The sequence below is a fragment of the Pelophylax lessonae genome (genome assembly GCF_965119305.1).
Source record: "Pelophylax lessonae genome assembly, chromosome: 1".
NCBI classification, from domain to species: Eukaryota; Metazoa; Chordata; class Amphibia; order Anura; family Ranidae; genus Pelophylax; species Pelophylax lessonae.
The window spans coordinates 405,299,532-405,323,394 of record NC_138768.1 but is presented as its reverse complement, the minus strand read 5'-3'; positions in this window follow the sequence as shown (position 1 = coordinate 405,323,394).

Here is a 23,863-nt window from a genome sequence, read left to right as displayed (position 1 = left end):
TAGGCATCTAGACAAGGTAAGGACGACTAGCTGAAGTTCATACTGAGCATCACAATGGGGAACAAAGGGGATTTAGGTGACTTTGAACATGGCATGGTTGTTGGTGCCAGACAGGTTGGTCTGAGTATTTCAAAAACTGCTGAACTTACGGGGGTTTTAACGCACACACACACACATACGCATCTCTAGAGTTTACAGAAAATGGTCCAAAAAAGAGAAACTATCCAGTCAATGGCAGTTGTGTTGAATAAAATGCCTTGTTGAAGTCAGAGGAGAATGAGCAGACTGGTTTAAAATGATAGAAAGGCAACAGTAACTCAAATAACCCCTTGTTACAACCAAGGTATGCAAAATACCATCTCTGAATGTGCAACACATCGAACCTTGAATGAATGATGGGCTACAGAAGCAGAAGACAACATCGGGTGCCACTCCTGTCAGCTAAGAACAGGGAAACTGAGGCTACAATTTGCATAGGCTCAGCAAAATTGGACAATATAAGATTGGAAAAAGGTCTGGTTTGATGAGTCTTGATTTAAAGCGGAGTTCCGGGCACAGAAACCATTTTTCAATAAACATACCCCCGGGACAGTCAGGGCTAGCACATTCCACAATGGCTAGCCTCTGATCTGTCCCGGTTCGCACTTACCTGCAAGAAGAAATACTTACTTATAAAATTTCTTCCATAGCTTTTCCATCTCTCTTGTGGGCAGCTGAAGCCGGCGCGATCCTCTTCCGCGTCTTCTTCCGCGTCCTCTTCTCCCAGAATGCGCCTGCACCGGCCCCTCTCGTCACTTCCGGTGCGGTGCCGCATTCCTCCACAGCTTCTGGGCATGCCCAGAAGCTGTTTAGCAGGGAATGCGGCGTCGCCCCGGAAGTGACGACCGGGGCCGGTGCCGTCGCATTGATTCCTGGGAGCGATGACGCTCAGCTCCCAGGAATCATTGCAAGCCCGGAAGTGAGGTGAGTATCTTCGATCTACAATTACAAGGTGAGTACAAAAAAAAAAAAAAAACCTAACTATCCAATTCTGTTTCAGGTGAAGGTGAACAAGCGGACGGGCACAAAAAAAAAGATTGATTTTGTGCCCGGAACTCCGCTTTAAGCTGAGACATTGAGATTGTAGGGTCAGAATTTGGAGTAAACAACATGAAACCTTGGATCCATCCTGCCTTGTATCAACGGTTCAGGCTGGTGGTGGTGTAATGGTGTGGGGGATATTTTCTTGGCATACTTTGGGCCCCTTAGTACCAATTAAGGATTGTTTAAATGCCGCGGCCTACCTAAGTATTATTACTGACCAAGTCCATCCATTTATAATTACAGTGTACCCATCTTCTCATGGCTACTTCCAGCAGGATAATGCACCATGTGACAAAGCTTAAAACAGCTCACCACTGGTTTCTTGAACATTACAATGAGTTCACTGTACTCCAATGGCCTCCACAGTCACCAGATCTCAATCCAATAGAACACCTTTGGAATGTGGTGAAACTGGAGATTCATATCATGAATGTGCAGCCGACAAATCTGCAGCAACTGCGTGATGCTATCATGTCAATATGAAGAAACATATATAAATATATATATATAACAAAACATACAAATATCTGGGTCACTTTACTCAGGATAAGGATGGCAGAAATTAATTTAGTGAAAATATTTTAATAATTCATATAATTATACAAAATACATTACACACTAAATAAGATAAACCTGTGCAGGCTAAATAGGTAACATAAAGATTTTGATTACCCCTGGAGATTAATTTTATTATCATTATTACACAGCATTTATATAGTGCCAGCTAGGAATGAGTTTCCAGTTCGAGTTGAGGCTAAGTTCAACTCGAACATTGGTGGTTCGATTGTTCATCAAATGAGGAACAAATGTGCTTCTTCGTGGGAAATTTGAGATTCCCATAATGCACTGCGCACGTGCCACGCATGCAGCACGTTATGTGATTGGCCAATGCATGCACCCTGACCGCAGGCCAATCAAATCATCTTTGCCATGATTGGACTAAAGGCAGGCTGCCTTTAGCCTATCATGGCTCAGGGGCCAAGTACACGCCCCACACTACACAAAGGCTGCTCGCGCAGCCGCAGCGTGTAGTGTGATTGTGCGGGCGAGGAAACAAGGAGAGGAATGCGTTTGAGGGCAGGGCGAGAATAGCTTTTTTTGGAGTTTGTCAGATATTGCAGCCAGAGAGACATTCCTAGCAGTGTAGGGAGGGACAGGAACATGTTTCAGGCAGGGAGAGAATTGTTTCTATGTAGTTTGTCAGACAGTGCAGAGAGACATTCCTAGCAGTGTAGGGAGGGATAGGAATGTGTTTCAGGCAGGGAGAGAATTGTTTCTATGCAGTTTGTCAGACAGTGCAGTGCCAGTGATTCATTCCTAGCAGGGAGGGAGAGAGATTTCTCATCTATAGGGCTATAGATTACATCAGTGAGAGTATTCTTAATCGGTCACCTGCGTACATCTATAACCACCACAGCCCATCTATAGGGCTATCAATTACATCACATCAGTGAGAGTATTCTTAATCAGTCACTTGCGTACATCTATAACCACCACAGCTCATCTATAGGGCTATCGATTACATCACATCAGTGAGAGTATTCCTAATCGGTCACTTGCGTACATCCTATAACCACCACAGCTCATCTATAGGGCTATTGATTACATCATATCAGTGAGAGTATTGTTAATCGTCACTTGCGTACACCTATAAGCACCACAGCTCATCTATAGGGCTATTGATTACCTCATATCAGGTTATTGAGTATCTATTGGTCAGTTGCGTATACCCTATATTGATCTGTATCAACATCATGTCCGAAAGGCCGACAAGGAGCCTCTGTGTCCATTGTGAAAAGTGGTGGTCACAGTCGACATAGTGCATCCTCTGCAGGCGGGGCACGCTCATCATTTATTTCCGGTGCTGCCCATGCTATTTAGCCATAATATGTGGAAGAGTTGGTGGAGTGGATCAATAAGCCGTCCTCATCCTCCTCGTCCTCTGACACCCACGCTCACAGTAGTTTGCCTTCCAACGCAGCTGCCAAAGTGGCCCATTTCACAGGCTCCTTCTCCACAGCTACTCCTTCTGTCGTCCCACCATCAGAAGTCACCTGAACTATTCAATTATAGTGTCAGTGACATGCTGCTGGAGGATGCGCAGCAATTTGAAAGCTGTGATGTTGATTCGAAGGTTGATGAAGGGAATAACGTGAGCGTAGAGAGAGGGGATGACAAAGACGGACAAGAAACCAGCAGTCATGTTGCCACAGCTGAAGCATATTGCCAAGTTTGCTCTAGTGACGAGGAGGGAGGGGATGATGAGGAGGATGCACAACTCCAATGAGGCAGGGTGTGCTCCAGGGGCCGCCTCAGCAGTGGCCAACCTATTGCGTCACAGCACCAGAGCTCCACAAGTGCAGGGTGCTGCAAAATCCCTGCGGACTCACAAAAGTTCATTAGTGTGGGCTTTTTTTAGAATCTGTGCAGTAGACCGCAGCGTTGCTGTTTGCAACATCTGTCTAAAGTGGTTCAATGGTGGTCAGAACACCAGCCGCTTGGGCACCACATGCTTGACAAGGCATATGACGACCTGCCATGCAGTCCGTTGGCAACAGCACCTAAAAGAGACACCAGATCAAAACTAGCATACATCACCTTGTTCCTCATCTGTGATCTCTAACCCTACTATACCTCATGCCTTCTCAAATACCAGAATTGAGAGGGATGATGGTATAGCAATAAGTGGCACAGAGACTTGCACCCAATCTGCTAGCAGTACACCACCACTTGATTTGAGCAGCAGGCAAATTTCACTACCCCAGTTTTTGAACAGTAGAAAGAAATGCTGTCCCAGCCATCCACATGCTCAGCGTCTAATGCTAGCTTGGCCAAATTGCTAGCATTAAAGTTGCTGCCTTTTCATCTGGTAGACTCGGCTCCCTTTCGCAAATTTGTAGAATGTGCTGCACCACAGTGACAGGTCCCAAAAAAGGCATTTCTTTTTGCGTAAGGCCATTCCGGCTCTTTACCATCATGTGGAAGTTTGTGTTTTGGCCTCCTTGGACAAAGCGGTCAGCAGGAAGGTGCACAGCGAGTGTTTGCAGTGCCCTCATTGGCTGTTCCTCTTTTCCCCTGGCTGTAGCGGTGGTTAATTACTCTTGGACCATGGTCACTTACTCCTACAAGGGACAGTGCACACATAATGATTTGTGGGCATTATTCGAAATAGTAGTACTCTGAGCTTAGGCTATGCAATGTTGTCCCCCAGAGGGCAAGTCCATGACATCCTGGCCTCAGAGGAAGCAAATAGAGTGTCCCAGGCCATCATTCTACCCAGAAGGCCAGGGACATCAAGTGGTAGAAAGGAAATAGTGCAGGGGACAGCTGTAGATTGAAAGCAAGTATTGCAACAAAAGCAGTTTTTTTTCTTGGTTGTGAATTGTTATTTTAGTTCTGCTTTTAGGCTCCCTGCACAATTGCATTTTTTTAGCTTAACATGTGAAGGGAGGCAAGACAGAAGCACTGCAGCAAGGAGGAAGTGTGTTACTGACCAGATCATCAAGTGAAAACAGGGGAAAAAGTCAAAGAAAAGAAAACGGATGCAGCCACCACATCTAATAATTGAGGATGATATAAGCCCTGATGAACTTTGGGAATCTGCTACACTTATTTGTATGGAGAGAAGCAGTTTGATAATCCCCATGATTTCACAGAGCGCCATTTACATATCGTTCTGGTAAGAGGCCATCTTGGTTTCTGCACGTATGGTGAAGGGTACATTTATATTGTGTGGTCACAAGGAGTGTTTGTTTGGAACATTATATATTTTGCACTTACCTAATATCCACCGGGTAAGGAGGAATTTCACCAGGTGGAGGGATTTCAACACCATTATTTGATACATCACCTTTATTTACATCTGTTTATGTGTCACCATATTTATAATCGAAGGAGTTTCATCACTTTGGACTTTGGGACTTTATGATTATATTTGTTTTGGTCACATTTATTTGTTTATGTTTTATTGGATTTAGCGCACCATCCATATTTACACAAAACATTATTTTTGCATGCACATGATTGGTTGATAGAAGTCAGCAGACTTTCAAGAGGAATTGCACTTCTATTGATTGTTTGTACCAGGGTTTTTCTTCTCAGGAAATAGCAGGAACTCCCCCTATCTGGGTCACCCCTTTTACCGCCCCAACCCCCCTCCGAGCATCATTCCTTGGTTCCACCCCCTACCCACCTCCCAGTACTGCCCTTTTAGAGAATACAGAACCACATATTTTGTGATGCTGAGTAATTTGTATGGAATTGGGTATTGATAACAAGAAAAATATTAAAATAAATCCCTTGCAGCCAGTAATAATAGAGCTCCCCTGCTTGCAACAATAGATCCCCCTAACAACAATGGACCACCAGCAACAAAATTTCTCCCCTAGCAACAATAGACTCCCAGCAGCAACAACAGATTCCCCCCCACAGCCAGCATCAATAGATTCTCTGTCAGCCAACAATAGACTCCTCCCTCAACAGCAGAACTCTCCCAGCAACAACTGACCCCCAGCAACAGTAGGCCCTGCTGCAAAACTAGATCCCCTCCAGATAGAATAGATCCCTCAATCAATAGACCCTGCAGCATACCCCAGCACCCCTTGCCATTACAAAAAATTAAGTGCTAGAGGTGCCGGAACTGCATTCCCCCACGTTCCCGCTGAAAAAAAGCCCTGTTTGTACCTATAGGTAAGTGTATAATAAGGCTTAGCTATTGGTACTGTAAATATCTCCTAATCAGAGATATTTACTTTATATACAGTCAATGACTTCATCGGCGCATGCGCTCTGATGGAACAGCCACGCTTGCCGTTTCTTCAGAGCCCTGTGCCGTGACCGGAGTCTCCCACGCGCATGCACTGGAGTGACGTCACGTGGCTCCAGCCAGTCAAGAAAGATGGGTGAAGATGGATGCGGCCTCCAGCGGTGACAATGAGGGCTTTGTTTGCAGGTAAGTTTCACATAATCTGCTAGTAGGCGATGCGATGGTAACGGCAGATGTTTCATCTCTATATACCGTTATCCCACACCACCTAGGTCTTGATGCGGTGAGGATGTACCTGGAGAGGGACTCTGAAATCCCCTCACAGCAGATCTGTTTCATCATGAGACTTCTTGAGTATGCCACCCATCATAACTACTTCTGGTTTGATGGGCGGTTTTACCGTCAAATAACGGGGGTGGCTATGGGGGCTAAATATGCCCCATCCCTTGCCAATTTGTTTATGGCACAGTGGGAGGAGGACGTCATCTATGCCCATCATAGGCCGCAGCTGATGCTGTGGGCTAGGTATATTGATGACGTCCTCCTCCTTTGGGATGGTCACCAGCATGATTTAATAGCCTTCATGGAACTGCTAAACTCTAATTCCAGAGGCATACAATTCAATTATGAGAGCAGCCAATCTACCATTCACTTTCTGGATATAACCATTTCTGTCAAAGACAATCAGTTTCTAACATCTACCTATTTTAAGGCTACAGACAGAAATGCATACATCCCTGTAGATAGCTGTCATTACGACCCCTGGCTAAAAGCGGTACCGAAGGCACAATACCTCCGCATTAGGAGGAATTGTTCTGACCATCTAGAATTTTTGTCTCAAGCTGAGGTCTTAACTAAGAGATTTTTGGAAAAGGGGTACAATTATGAATTCCTCCAAGAGACACTCATGGAGGTCCAATCACAGGAAAGGGCACAACTCCTGAAACCACGAAGGGCAGATCATTCTAATACTGTGTCCACTGTGTCTGCCGCACCCTTCATTACCTCTTTTTCCAGCCAACATATGGCCATAAAAAATCTAATCCGTCGACATTGGCATATTTTGAATAATGACCCAGTCCTGGGCTCATCTTTACCCGATAAGCCTAGAGTCATTTTCAAAGGTGCAATGTCCTTGAGGAACCAGGTAGCTTCGAATGTATTAGAGCCTCCACCACCCAAAGCTACCTTCTTGGACCAACTTACTGGATATTATCGATGTAATAGGTGTCAAATCTGTTCCCTCAACGCCATTAAAAAGCGTAATACCAAAACCTTTACCTCCCATAGTACTGGTAAAATACATGATATAGAACCTTTTATATCCTGTACTACCAAGGGAGTGGTCTATATTCTCCAGTGCCCTTGTGGCTACCAATACATTGGTAGAACCAAGCGGCCACTGAACGTTAGACTAAACGAACATGTGGCCAATATTAGAAAGGCCTTCCCGAAACATTCAGTTTCTAAACACTATGCACAGGCCCATAATAGCAACCCCAAAAATACTCTGTTTTTGGGAATAGACAAATTCACACCCCATTGGAGGGGGGAACCGTTGACTAGAGGCATCTCTCGCCTCGAGATGTCCTGGATTTATAGGGCCAAAACCTACACACCTTTCGGGTTGAACGTCGATACTGAGATAAATGCGTTCATTGATAACTCTTAAATTGTCGGAATTCATGCAATCTAAATACCTTTGATCTTTGTTATTCAATTTAATTTATTTTGTCCTGGTTTGTTATAGTCTCAAACTAGGCTAAACCAATATTTTATAATTTTAATTTAGGGTACAGTTGTAAGACCCACACTGGTGGGGAGATGTCTAATTGGCATCATATTATTGCTTCATTTTATTATGTTTAGTCACGAGGGCTACACCGATTTAGTGTTGCAGGGCTGTACCTGTAATTATAATTTGGAGCGAGTCCATCACCGGAATTTCCCGTTTAGTTGGTCATTTGTGACTAAAATAAATTTGTATGGTATATCCCAAATTTAAATCAGGGGCTATTCACTCCATCATCTATTTAGTTATGTTCCTCTTCTGGTTTACGGTATTGTTTTTTGGACATTTACTGTGTACCAGTTCAGTTTATTTACATAACCCGTGTTTTCCGGATATCCGGGTTTTTTCGTCATATGTTGTCCACTCTTTGATTGATATTGATCGCTCTATGGTTCCGGGTAGTGTAGTCACTTCCGGTTCCGGAGCACCACACTCAATATGGCGGCAAGGGAACTTCCGGTTATTGATTTGGCGGTTCCATTGGCTATTTATAGGTGGCATCAGCACGCCGCCCGTACCTTTGAGAACATCATCTTTGATGAAACGCGTCAGGTCACGGCGTGCTGACGTCACCCATACGCTACAGTCCTACGAAGGAACGGGCGAGCAGAGCCGTCCGGCCGGCGGCTCCCTACATCTCTCCGTTTGGCTTTTTTGATCTACATGTTTGTAAGTGTTTGCCCTTTGTTTTAATAAATTGTTTGTGGGTTTTACACTATGGTCTACCTCTCTTTCAATTCATGGCCATTACCATCTGTATGCTGAGCCTGTATCAGTGTTCCCATTGGAGGCGCCTGGTTTGGACTATCTAGATACCAGCATTTGGAGTTTTGCTCGTAGTGGAAGTGCTTAGGCGAATTAGGACTCTTTCTGCCTTGCATAATTTTGGAGCTGGTAAGGGCATATGTATGTCAGCCCTCTTCGGTGACACGATTGGGATTTATGTGCTCTATTTACTTTCCTTTTGGTAAGCTGCAGTCCTATTGGGGGAGGTCCTCTACACAATTTGTTTCTGCAATATTTTTCTATTACTCTGGTAAGGAGTATATTCACAGGATTGGAGGTGTCTATGTTCTTTACTATCACTACTATAGCACCTTTCTGATATTCCCATCACTTGGGGTGTTTTATTTAATTGTTTGTGGTTTTACGCTATGGCGTTTTTCATTTCATTTCACATGATCACCCAACACTGAGGAGATCCACTCAACATACGGAGTCCGTCTGAGATCTGGTTCCTGTGGACCCCTTGGAATCTTTGGGCCTATTTATCATTAGCCTTTGGTAAGCGGTACCTGTACAGAAAATTTCGTCAGACGTGCTGTTTGCCTTCATATGGACTTTATTTCTGGACTTTTTTACATTATCATATATGTTTTCACTATTTAGCGCAACTTATATTTATATACTAGCACACTATGCCTTTATTTTGCAGGTCAAACAAAAAAAAAGGCAGTGGTTTACTCATCTTTCACCTCATTCACTAAGCTAAGAGAAAATTTCCTTGCAGGGTGAACAGTCTATTTGCCTTAGTAAATCAACCCCTACGTGTTTAAGCCCTTAGGGCAGGGGTCTTCAAACTATGGCCCTCCAGTTGTTCAGGAACTCCAATTCCCATCATGCCTAGTCGTGTCTGTGAATGTCAGAGTTTTACAATGCCTCATGGGATATGTAGTTCCGCAACAGCTGGAAGGCCGTAGTTTGAGGATCCCTGCTTTAGGGTAACACAAATTGAGACTCATGTGCATTAATTTCAGAGAACAAGCTTGAAAATAATTCAGCGTTTCTAAATACATAACGTGGAGTTTTCTTTGAACAAATCAAGCAAACTAAAGTGGCACCATTTATAAACAGAGAAATTAAGCAGGGAAATAGAACATAGTATATGATTCACATTCCCATAACTTAGAAGAATGAATAGAGTGCATGAAGAGGACTTGGCGGAGGATGTACATACTGAGTCCTCAGACCATCTGTACAATGTCTGGCAGCAGCAAAAAAAAAAGGAAAACAAGATACTGGGATACATATGGAAAAGAATAGATTTGTAAATTGGCTTGGTTATACTGGCACTGTTAAAATGCATTAGAGAGCCCACACTTTAGAAATCATCTGCAATTTGAATCCTGTCTGTAGGAAGGATATCGATGAAGGTTCACTGGAGGACAGGTGTCAAATGTATTCAGAGTTTCAGAAAGCAGGCTGTGTGCAGTTAAAGCCATTCATATACAGGCATCTCTAACAAAGTAAGTGCTAAAGTATACAAAGAAAAGGCAAAATATCTATTACCACTTCACTTCCGGAAGGTTTACAATGCAGAACTACATTACTTTAACAACTTCTGGACCGGAAGGACTTACCCCCCCCCCCTAATGACCAAGCCCATTTTTGCGATATGGCACTGCGTTACTTTAACTAACAATTGCACAGTCATGCAGCGCTGTAACCAAATACAATTTATGTCTTTTTTTCCCCCCACAAATAGAGCTTTCTTTGGGTGGTATTTGATCACCTGTGCAATTTTTATTTTTTGCGCTATAAACAAAAATGTGCGATAATTCCGGAAAAAAAAACAAAAACAATATTTTTTACTTTCTGCTATATAACATTCCCAATAAAAAAATAAAAATCTATTTTTTTTCATCATTTTAGGCCAATTTGTATTCTGCTACATATTTTTGGTAAAAAAAAAATCCCAAAAGTTGGTTTGCGCAAAAGTTTATCGCGTCTGCAAACTAGGGGAAAGATTTATGTAATTTTTTTTATTTATTAATTTTTTTACTAGTATTGGCGGCGATCAGCGATTTTTAGCGGGACTGCAACATTGCGGCGGACAGATCGGACCCCTAGCTGACATTTTTGACACTTTTGGGGGGGACCAGTAACATTACTACGGTAATGAGTGATAAAAATATGCACTGTTACTGTACTAATGACACTGGCAGGGAAGGGGTTAACACCAGGGGCGAGCAAAGGGTTAAATGTATGCCTAGGGAGTGCTTTCTAACTGTGGGGGATGGGCTTGCTGCATGAACACAGAGACCTGTGTTCCTAAATAGGATAAACACAGGATCCCTGTGTTCATTACTGACAGAACAGCAGTTTGCCATATTTACAACCGCAGACCGCCATTCTGCCTCCACAGAGAGTGATCCTGGGCAGCCGGCCACAATCGCCAGCTTTCCCTTTGGCAAATTGGCGCATGCGCGCGCCCCCACTTGCGGTCCCGCGAAGCGACGTACAGGACAGAGCCGACCTGCGACTGGTCAGCAAGTGGTTAACTGACAATTGCGCAGTCGTGCGACACTGTTACCAAATACAATTGATATCTTTTTTTTTTTTTTTCACAAATAGCTTTCTTTTGGTGGTATTTGATCACCCCTATGTTTTTTTTTTTTTGTTTGTTTTTTGTGCTATAAACAATGAACAACCGGCAATTTTTAAAAAAAAAAAAAAACAATATTTTTTACTTTCTGCTCTAAAACACATCCAATAAATCAATGTAAAAAATCTAATTTCATTATCAATTTAGGCCAATATGCATTCTGCTACATAATTTTGGTAAAAGAAAAAATCCCAAGAAGCGTATATAGATGAATTGGTTTGCACAAAGTTAAAGCATCTACAAACTGGGATGTTTTTATTTATTTTTATTTTTACCTAGTATTGGCGGCCATCAGCGATTTATATTATATATTGTGGCGGACAAATCAGACACCTAACTGACACTTTATCACTTTTTTGAGGACCAGTGACATTATTACAGTGATCAGTGTTTAAAAATATGCACTGTAACTGTACTAATGACACTGGCAGGGAAGGGGTTAACATCAGTGGGGAAACATCAGGCTGTGGGTCATCGTGATTGATGCTGGATATTTATCACTGAATAGCATGATTGATGATGTACTTACATCAGGGGACATTGGGGTTGATTTATTAGAATTGGAGAGTCTGGTGCCGCTCTGCATAGAAACCAATCACCTTCCAGTAAGTGCTAGAAGAGAAAGTATAGTTTTTGGGTCTTTCTGCTTACCAGAGATATCGCCAGGCAAATTTATATCGCCCTCTGCCTACAATAGAGCAGGATCCATTGGTAGGGTCTACTCTTGGTGCTCAGGTGCAGCTCAGCTTGTCTGTAATGTTTCACACTTGTCCAATAGGGAGGAAACCTGACAAATGAGGGCACAGGCATTGTTAAAGCCTTGGTGATTAGCACAGGAAAGTGCCTCGGTGCATGCTGTGTGACTGTAAAATTTCCAGGGGCACATGTATTTGGGGTCTTCGGCTGGAGAGCGGGGTCCCAGAGGGAGGGGGCAGCTGACCCTCCTCTATAGAAGCTGCCATGAGGCCTCAGGTGGTCGACCTTAGGGCCTTAATATTAGAGAGGAACTTAACCCAGAGGTCCTGCTGAGCTGACTGGAAGGGAGACACTGGAAAGGATCTGATTCTGCCTACAGTGTGTACAGATCTGTGTCATGGGTCCTGTCATGTGAGGGCCATCCCTTCAGAGGAAGAGTCAGTGGACGGGTGTCAGTTAAGGGGATGCTAGAGAGTGTGCCGAAGATAAAGTAGTTGCTTCAAGTCTGCTGCTAGAGAGAGCAAGAGGACTTAATTCTTCCATACAAGTGGCAGTATGGTTAAAGCAGTGTGTCTGCTTTCACAAATAATGACAAATAATGCAAAGAGGCCAAGTAAGAGTTGTCCTTATCTACTGTGAATAGTTCAGTTGGAGTATCCCACATTCCCTTCTCCCATCCAAGTTCCACAATAAATATAAAACCAAAACCCCTGGACTGTTTATTGAGTAACAAGCAAACCGGAGTAAGGATGGATGGATGAAAAATCCCCTAGTGACAGTCTGCAGGTAATCAGAGGGAGACACAAGAAGTCATCACACAGCAAGTCCTACGGGGACAGTGATATATATATATATATATATATATATATATATATATATATATATACATATATATACTGTATATATAAAAACATTTGGTAAAGTAAGAATGCTTTCAGAAATAGAAGAGTTAATAGTTTATTTTTATCAGTTAACAAAATAAAAAGGTAATGAACAGAAGAGAAATCCAAATCATTATTGTGTGTGATCACCTGCTGCCAATTCTTTGCAGCCCAGTTCCTATGTTTTTGTTCATAGGACATGAAATAATGGAGAAGCAACTCAACTATGCATGGAAACATAGGAACTAGGGTGCAGAAAAATGGCAGCAGGTGCTCTGGACTGATAAGTCAAAATAGTTGTAGCAGGAGGCAGTTTGTTTGCTGAAGAGCTGGAGAGTGATATAATAAGGAGTGTCTGCAGGCAACAGGGAAGCACAGTGGAGGCTCCTTGCAAGTTTGGGGCTGCATTTTTGCAAATGTAGTTGAAGATCAATAGTGTCCTCAATGCTGAGAAATACAGGCGGATACTTATCCATCATGCCATACCATCAGGAAGTCATGTGATTGGCCCTAAATGTATTTTGCAGCAGGACAACAACCCCAAAAAACTCCTTTACATGTCATAAATCCTATCAAAGTAAAAAGACACCTGAGGAAGTCACGTGATCAGTGACGAAACGCGTAGGTACTGGACGTGACGGATGACGCTGGGAGGCTAGTTGTATGTATGTGATGTCATACAGAGCCCGAGCAACAACATACAAGGGCGGTTTTTGTATAGTTTGATATATATATATATATATATATATATATATAGATATATATATATATCTATATATATATAGATATATATATATATATATATATATATATATATATAGATATATGAAAATGTGAGATATTGGAAGAATAAAGAGTTTTTAAAGGATCAAGCACTATTGCACCTTTTCTGACTTTTGCATGTGGCTGAGTGGAACAGAGGATGGGAAAACATCCAGAGTAGTGGTTATCTCTTTGCAGAGTGCCACAAGCTGTGAATCTTAGCATTAAGTGGAAGAATGTGAGACACAGAGAAGGATCTAAAAGGAAAGAACCATATTTGGGCTGGCTAAAATTTGTTTATCATCTAAGGAGTATCCAACTGGAAAGTGGAAACATCTTAATATATAAAGCCAACATACAGTATGAAAGGAACCAGGTGAGGACACATATGGTGAAGGTGGCACAGCTGTTTGTATAGCATTAGAGCACAGTGTATTTTAATAATGTGAGCAGCACTTATTTAAAGTGATGTAAGTTTATAAAGGATAAGGCACCATATAGTTTTTTCTTTTTCGACATGTCACACTGAGCACTTTAAGGATGAGGAGGAACCAATTGGAGAGTACAGGATATTTGATCAGACTCAGAATTTACGTCGGATATTGGAAGACGCACATAATATAAAACTATTTTTGACCATACTTGATAGTAGGGTCAAACAGATGAGGTGAGAGAACAAGTATACTGGGAAATAACAATGGATGAAGAAAGACATAATTGGCAGTTTAAGGAGTTTTTGTATGGACTTTTGAGGACCTTTTACTTTGATTGGATTTATGATATATAAAAGGACTTTTTGCTTTGCTTTATGATATAAAAGGGGAATAGCGCTGCACTGATATTGTCAATATTATAGGTACATTTATGTATGGGAGTGTGTAAGAGCTCTGGCAGCTGTATACTTCCATAGGTTACCAAAATAAGATACTATTAAGAGAGGATTTGGACTCATAGCAGTTCACAGGAGATATACATATGATATTGCATCTGCATTATAACATACAAAGTAACAGTAGATAACAGTTCTCTTACAGTGCGGACAAGTTTGTTTTCCAAGAGGGTCAAGGGCTGGATTATTAAAGAGGGCTTCAATGCAATTATAAAGTATCCAAAGTCAAACAAAAGGATGGTGATTTCTACACAGAATGTTCTACCCTAGACTGCAAAGTGCATAAATACTCCACAAGAAATTATACACGCTGCATGCCAAAGCATACAGTATATGTGTACATCACCAGCCTCTCATTTATCCACACGCCATGGTTTGATGGATGGGGCCCATCATGCCATCAGTGCATTTGACATTAGTGAAAGGAACTTTGTCAGGACTTATGCACCCCCGGTAAAGCTCTACTCCTCCTTATATCCATCCAAATGCCAAGCACAAGACATTTGGCACCTTTGTAAAAGATGGCTGATGTATAAAGATCATAATTGATGAAAATTAAGTTGTTCCGTGAAATGTTCACACTTTTCCAAACTTTTGGATATTTTTACCCATCTTGGTATGTTCATAAAGAGGGGGTTTTCAAACTGAATTCTCTAGTATGAAAGGTGAAAACATCTGTAAACAAGATTTAGGTGTATTTTTACCTATTTGTTCTAAAAAAATAATAAATAGTTTTTCACATATCATGAATAATTTTTAAATATGGCTTATATGTCACTCAACATTAGTTACTTCACCATTTTTATATACATCTACAGCCCCAACAGGAAAGCTTTCTTTGAGTCATCATAAAAATGCTTCTAATTTTAGTTCTCTATTTAGACCCTTTGAACCTTTTGTGTTAAGGGTATATATCCAGCATGATTTCTTTGTTTTTTGTTTTTTTGTAGCAATACTTTGCCTTTATACGCTCATTAATTGGGGATTTTCATGTGAAAAATCCCAAAAAAAACCAACCACAGGCAAATTATGATACTCCTGAAAGCTAGTACCCAGGGTACAATACTCCTTTTTTCCAAGAATCTCCAGAAAGGGTTTAAGAACTCTGAGACTCACAGTTCCCCTGTAGTTTTCCCAATGTCATATTTTGCATGGACACAATACAATACAGAACAAAAAGAGTGTAATTAATAAATTACTTTATGTTGGATTCATTTTGCTTACTACTCCAAAAGGTAGTTTTTTTTTTGTTTTTGTCTTTTACAAATTTGCAAACAATACAATGTCTCAATGTAAACATATAATAAGGTACATACCTAATTTTAAGTCTATCAAGGGAGTATTCACTATGTACAGTACAATCAGATCTCAAAAGTCAGTCAGTTTGCAATTAGATTTGGAAAAGCACAGACAACTTTTTGTATTCTGCTGTCAAGCATCACAATATGCCAATTTTTGACAATAAGGGAACGTAGCTCTTCCCTATATTGTAAAAGGCTCCACATTGAATTTTTCTTTTCCTTTCTTTATTTTTGTGTTACAATCTCTGTTCTATTTTTTGCATGGGCCCTTTCTTTTTCCCTATAGATCACCCTATGTGGGTATTCCCTGGCTTGAAATCTTTTTTTTAGGCCAAGACTATGAATTCAAAAATCTTGTGTTTTTGTGCAGTACTTGTGTAACTGTTAGAATGGCCCAATTGTAATTCCCATGGATACTGGTTGACATCAGAGAGGAGACAGGAGTTGCCTACCGTTAGATTTCTAAAAGGGACAGCTTATCCAGTAGTGCCATGTTTGGGAGTTTAAGATTGAGAAATAAATTCCAATATTTAAACTCACCAATGAAATCTACCAAAGTATCAGCTCCCCTCTCCACACCAGCTGCACATTACCAGTGTAGCAAATCCACAGCAGAAGAGCATGTTATCCAAAAAAATGCATCCCATATGCACAGGTTTGCTCCCACCATCCCAGATGCAGGCATTCGTAGGCTGGAACACAAGCAACACTCAAATGCCACTCTGAAATTTTCTCTAAAATATTGCCCATTAACCACTCAAGCCCCGGAGGATTTGGCTGCTTAATGACCAGGCCCTATTTTGCGATTCGGCACTGCGTGACTTTAACGGACAATTGCGCGGTCGTGCGATGCTGTACCCAAATTAAATTGACGTCCTTTTTTTACCACAAACAGAGCTTTCTATTGGTGGTATTCGATCACCTGCGCAATTTATTTTTTTTGCTCTATAAACAAAAAAAATGCGACAATTTTGAAAAAATAACAATATTTTTCACATTTTTTTATATGAAATTCTCAAAAAAAATGTAAAATCAAATTTTTTTAACATTTTAGGCCAATTTGTTTTCTGCTACATATTTTTGGTAAAAAAAAATCTCAATAAGCGTATTTTGATTGGTTTGCGCAAAAGTTATTGTGTTTACTAACTACGAGAAAGATTTATGTCATTTTTATTGTTTTTTTTTTTAACTAGTAATAGTGGCAATCTGCGATTTTTTTTGCTGGACTGCGACATTATGGCAGACAGATCAGACCCTTGACTGACATTTTTGACACTTTTGGGGGTACCAGTGACATTACTACAGTAATCAGTTCTATAAATATGCACTGTTACTGTAAAAATGACACTGGCAGGGAAGGGGTTAACTTTATTGGTGATCAAGGGGTTAAATGTGTCCCTAGGGGCGTGATTCTAACTGTTAGGGGGAGTGGCTAGTGAAATAATCACAGAGACATATGATCCTACATAGCAGGATCGCATAGCCTCTGTCATTACTTTAGGGAGAATAACAGACGGCTGTGTTTACATCAGCCGTCTATCTTTCTCCCTCTCCTGAGGGAGATCGCGAGTGGCCAGCGGACATCGGAGCCGCCGGTCACACGCGCTGGCTAGGCAGGAAATGAGTGGGGGTGGGCGGCGGGAGCTCGCCGTCGGCAGCACGCGCTCGCCCCCTACAGGCTCTTGTATAAAAGTTGATATATTGTTATTTTTCTACTCTCATAAATTCCAATTCCCATTTGGTGAGTCCCTCCTGGAAGGCCAAATTAAGTCTTTTAATTCCAATTTAGCCTCTGGACCATCTTCGGGAAGGGGGTGTAGGTTCATAACAGTTGATGTCAGTTTTTTTATTTATAAAGTTCTGCAGGATAATAACATCAACTTCTTACATTCTGTACCTTGGTCCACTTAAGGGCCTATGTTAGTGTCATAATGCAGAGGGTCTAAGACAACCTTTCTCAACCTTTTTAACATGGAAGAACCCTTGATATAACTTTTTGGCTCCATGGAACCCCTGCTAATAACAATTATATTTACAGCTCACAATACATTAGTGTGATGGTCAGTGGGAAGAATGCTTCTGACATTTGTGGTCATTGGGAATAATCTCCCCATTACAGATAGCTAAAAAGATTGTCAGTGTCTCTGGTTACTCATCTGACAGGAAGAAATTGCTTATTGCTCAAGAAACCTCTAGCAACCTCTGCAGAAACCCTAGGGTTCCTCGGAAACCCTGGTTGAGAAACCCTGGTCTAAGACTATTATGACGCCATAATAATCTCAGCACTTCATTGATAGTCTGTCTTTAGTAAATATGTCTTATTAAATCTAAAGCTATGCACCCTGTTAACATGAACATTCAGACTTGTAATTGTAATGTGTAGGTATTACCAAACGAGGACTTATTGCTCTGTTAATAACTGTATGCCTCTCATAATTGCCTAGTTATATACCATGGCTGTAGCCTACATTGTTTGTACTTATACATCTGATTTTGCACTTACCGTATATCCATTTATTTTGTTTTCTGTATACACATTCAAAATGTTATTGGTTTTCTATCTGGAAATGTTTATTTTTAAATAAAGCACTTACTTTACTGCTAGAGCACTATCAAACCTTGCAATTTTTGTTTTATAGGCCAGGCCATAGGGCAGAAGAACATTATCTCTTATGTGATGGTAAAAGGAAAGGAAATGACAAAGGCTATAACTTCAGGAATGCTATGTCTCTCCCTGCTGTTGTGCTCCTTCTAACTCCTTGGCAGTGTTACAGAACAAAAAGAGGCTGTGGCTACCACCTCTGGTATTCCTTTCTTATGAATTCCTGGCTGTATAGCTAGAACAATGTGCCCGAAGTGTGTGAGGTCAGTGGCAGCCTAACATAACTTGTTATTCCACTCCTGTTATCCATCTACACAGGTAAAGATCAGACTGGAAGCAGCTTGAATTTGCTATGATAACATTGAGATTTTGTTTTCTGATTTACAGTCTGACCTGATCCTAGAATGAACAGAACATTTTCAGGCTATCATTATACACTGAACAAAGTTATAAACGCAACACTTTTGTTTTTGCCTCCATTTTTCATGAGCTGAACTCAAAGATCTAAGACCTTTTTTATGTACACAAAAGGCCTATTTCTCTCAAATATTCTTCAAGATCTTTGAGTTCAGCTCATGAAAAATGGGGGCAAAAACAAAAGTGTTGTGTTTATAATTTTGTTCAGTGTAATTTAACCATCTGTTCTTTCAAGATTTCTATTTAGGTGTTTCTTTTTTCTCTTTTTACAAAAACAGAGAAATATTCCAAAGATACAGCTTATACCAATACAATAAAAGAGTGGATGCATTATCATCACTTTTTTTTAGAACTAAATCAGCACTGGAGAAACCATCACTAAGCACAGCATCTGGTGCCTTTATACGGCCATTGAGGACAGGGTCCTATCCACCACTAAATAGGGAATATGGGCTCAGTACTACAATTTAATATCAGAATATAAACACCATACTGCTAACATAATATTATCAGCTTTTCTTGCATTGTGCCTACAGCAGTCTGGTGTTTATGGTCACTGCATATTGCAGAGATAAAGCTAGGGTTATGAGGCTATATGGTACAAAGTGCAAATACATCAGTTAGGAATAACTAAGCTGTGCATGGGGGCAAAGAGCAAAGAACTCTGAGTTGGAAAAGAATTCCCAAAGCGGTCTGAAATGTCCTGCAACCAGTTTTAACCTAGTGAGTTTTGCAAGATCAAAAGTACCTTGAATCTTAAAAATATTTTTTCCTCTTAACTATTGCCCCATGCCATATGCCATAATTACTGCATAGTTCCTAATTGCCTACTTTATACTGTAACTGTCACACTATTTTTAGGTAACTGTCATAATAATTCTCTCTGAAGAGAGTAATTAGATCTAAGTGGCAACATACAGTGGGTACAGAAAAGAATCACCCGTTTAAAAATAATCACATTTTGTTGCTTTGCATCCTGAAATGAAGACAGACATGTTTTTTGTTTTATCCAGCTGTTTTATCCAGCTGTGCAACATATAACATCCAGGTGAAAGATATAACACCAATATGAATATGCAGGTCCCAGAATGGATAGTAGGTGGAGAGAAAACTGAGATCCCAAGGAGATGTTGCAGCTGGAATACACCCGTGACAAATGTATAATTAGGCTGCTTATCAGAAGCTACGGCCCCCAAATCAATGGTCAGGCCACACACGCTGAGATGTATGTAAACTCCTTCCTATAGAGCCCTGAGTGGGGAGTCTGTCTCTTCCAGATCCAGTATAGCACAGATCGAGGCACATACACATCAGATATATGGGAAAGAGACAAGGAGACCCATAGCGTAATCCAGTTTTGTGTAAGCAATAAAAATGTATTCTAAGTTGCACTTACATTTGTGTGTAAGGCGTGTTGTGAGCGTCTGGTAACCACGCCCCAGACGACGTCACGTATGACGAAACCGGTCGGGTGGTACCTGACGCTCAACCACCACGCCCCCTAGACGCCTTGCTCATATGCTACACGTGGGACGCCGCAGATTTTATGTGATTCATTGATGCGATTCTTTTATCTTCCAAATGTAAGTGCAACTTAGAATACATTTTTATTGCTTACACAAAACTGGATTACGCTATGGGTCTCTTTGTCTCTTTCCCATATATCTGATGTGTATGTGCCTCGATCTGTGCTATACTGGATCTGGAGGAGACAGACTCCCCACTCAGGGCTCTATAGAAAGGAGTTTACATACATCTCAGCGTGTGTGGCCTGACCATTGATTTGGTGGCCGTAGCTTCTGGTAAGCAGCCTAATTATACATTTGTCCCAGGTGTATTCCATCTGCAACATCTCCTTGGGATCTCAGTTTTCTCTCCACCTACTATCCATTCTGGGACCTGCATATTCATTCGGGAAGTTTTTCTTTGGACTTTTGTTCACTTTATATTCACGTCAGATGACTGTTAATTCATGCACTTATGGTTACACTTTATCATCTCAGTGTTGCACCAATTTATTTATAATTTATCACATTTGTGTACAATTTATGATCACTAGTTTTTATATTCATTTCCATATTCATTTTTCACGATAGGGCTGCACTATTTTTTTCCACGATTTTTTGATTTATATAGATCAAGTGTATCAGCTGCTTCACATTATCAACTTGTTTTCACCATTTACTTAGCGAGGATCTTCCTGGTTTCTTATAACACCAATATGTCAGGAAAAAATAATAATTTAAAAACAGAATCTATGAGCTGGAAAAGGGATCACCCCCCTCCTAAAAATGACTTGTAAACTCAGTCAGGTGTAGATAATCACCTTCTCAATGGCACACAAAGCCGTTTAACTTTTAACTGTGATCAGCTGTGGTCCTTTAGATTTGCTCAGCATGAAAAGACCTTTCCTGGAGCATTTCAGTCCCTGGCATTGCAACTGAAGCAAATAATCAACTATGGGTGGCAAGGCACTGTCAAAAGATCTCCAGGATAAAGTTGTGGACAGGCACAAGACAGCAGATGGATACAAAAAAATTTCAAAGGCTTTATCAATGCCTAGAAGCACAGTGAAATATATTATTAAGAAGTAGAAGGTATTGGTATAACTCATACCCTCCCTAGATCAGGACATCACTCCAAACTGGTTGAAAGAGCCAGGAGCAAACTGGTCAGAGAGGCTACCAAGAGGCCTACAGCAACTCCAAAGCAGTTGCAGGAAGTTATTAAAAAGAGTGGTCATTCTGTGCATGTGACAACAATATCACAAATTCTCCACAAATGTGGCTTGTATGGGAGGGTTGCAAGAAAAAAGACACTCCTCAGGAAAGGCCACATGCAGTCTCCACTGAGCTTTGCCAAAACACACCTTGAAGATTCTGAGGCCACATGGAAAAAGGTTTTCTGGTCAGATGAGACTGAAATTGAATTATTTCGCCTCAACACCAAACCATATGTCTGCTGGAAATTCAGTAGCGCTTACCGTCCAAATAACACCATTCCTATAGTAAAGCATAGAGGTGGTAATATCCTGTTATGGGGTGTCTCTCTGCAGCAGGGACTGGAGCACTTGTCAGGATAGAAGGAAAATTGATGGGGTAAAATACCATCAAATTCTTGAGGAAAATCTGATGCCCTCTGCCAGAAAGTTGTCAATGGGTAGAAGGTTTACCAAAATGACTCAAAGCACACAGCAAAAAGAACCACACAAGAGAAAAAAGTGAAAGCCCTTGCATGGCAGAGCCTGGACTTAAACCCCATTGAAAATCTGTGGAATGACTGGAGGACTGCAGTCCAGAAATGGTCACCTTCAAATGTAACTGAACTTGAGCAGTTCTGCAAAGTATTGCAAAGTATTGCAAAGTCTAGATGTGCAAAGTTAGTGGAGACATATCCCAACAGACTAAAGGCTGTAATGAAAGCAAAATATGGTCCAACAAAATACTGACACAAACGAGTGATCCTTTTTCCAACTCAGTGATTCTGTTTTTTAATATTTTTATTTTTTTCTGACATGTTGGTGTTATATCTTTCACTTGGATGTTATAAGTTGCACTGAGTAAATACAGCTGCATAAAACAAAAACTATGTTGCGATTTGTTTCAGGCTGCAAAGCAACAAAATTTGATTATTTTAAAGGGGGTGATTCTTTTCTATACACACTGTATATTTCATTTACTTCTTTTACCACTGCATGACACCTGGAGTCTAGAATCAACCCTGTGCTTTTCCCATGCATGGCAAAAAAAAATCTGCTTTGAGCCCCCGTTCACATAGGGGCGACGCTACTTCGCACCGCGACCTCGGAGGTCGCGGTGCGAGCAGCGCGCCTCGACCTCGGAGCGGCCGCCACGGACCTCATAACATTGAAGTCTATGGCGGTCGCCTCCTGGTCGCCCCAAAGAAGCTCCGGATCCTTTTTCTAAGTCGGAGCGACTTGTGTCGCTCCTATTAGAACGGGTCCGCAGCTTCCTATGGGAGGCGACCTACGGCGACCTGTGAGGCGACCAGGTCGCCTCACAGGTCGCCTTAGTGTGAACGGGGGCTAAAGGAGGTCTATGGTAACAGCATACAATTATATTTTATAATATCAGCATTGGAATACTAATACAAACAATAGTGATTTTTTACAATCCAAGCTTACATGAAAAATCTCCTTCCATGTTGTGAGTTCTGTCTGTCTGTTGCACATCTCTTTCCACAACTTCCTGTATTCCCTGCATGCTTTGCAACTTCACCTTTTCACTCCACTTTCAATTTGTAAGGACTACATATCCCATGGTACCTTGCTGCCTGCAAGCAGTGATTCCTGTACTGAATATGCCCAATGAAACTCCTCCTCTCAGCATCTCTGTAAATCAGAAGGCAGGCTCTGTGAAATGTGTAACAGAGCAGTGCCTACCCACAGGACATAATGATTACATGTCACAGAATTCAAGGAAAAAGATTTGTGGGGATCTTCACAAAGTAAACTTTAGGATTGCTCAGATTAATGGGAGTAGGCTGTAAATAATAAAAATACAATGTGAAAATTAATATTTCATTTTACGTTTTGATCATAGATGCTGTGAGCTTTAAGGCTGTCCATCCTACCAGGTTACACTCTCCTTTTCTAAGCATTCCCCTTCCGCACTCTGGTCTGCCAGCAGAAGCTAGGAAAGGAAGTACAGTACAAATTCTGAGTCTCTTTAGTCAGATTACACTCTCAGTGCTGTCACACTCAGCTGCGGCACATCTTTTTTTAAAGCAAGTGGTTTAAGTAGTGTGACGGGATCAGTGAATGTTTGATGCTACAACAATCAATTATCACTGACAGCCTAAACAACAGAAGGTCCCAATTCATAAAGGCCTCCAAAGCAGGTTTAAAGTGGAAGTAAACTCTTTTTTTGCACCCATACCTACAGGTGCGCCCATAATGTTTACCTGTAGGTACCGTGAATATCTCCTAAACCCTTCACTGTTTAGGAGATATTCACACTGTTAGCAGCTGGTAATGTCACTGGCGCAAGCGCCCAGAAGGATGGCATACCTGTGCCGTCCCTTCAGAGCCCCGTGGTGCGGTCCGTTACACCCACGCGTTTGCCCGAGAGTGACATCATTGCGGCGCAGCCAATCAGACAGCCGGACACCTGAACCTAGAAGGAAGACCTAGTGAAGATGGAAGCCCTCTCAGCGGTGACAGCATACCACTAGAGGTCTTCGTTCTAAGGTAAGTATTACACAGTGTGCTAGTATACGATGCCTACTAGCATATTATGCCTTTACCTTGCAGGGTTTAAAAAAAAAAATG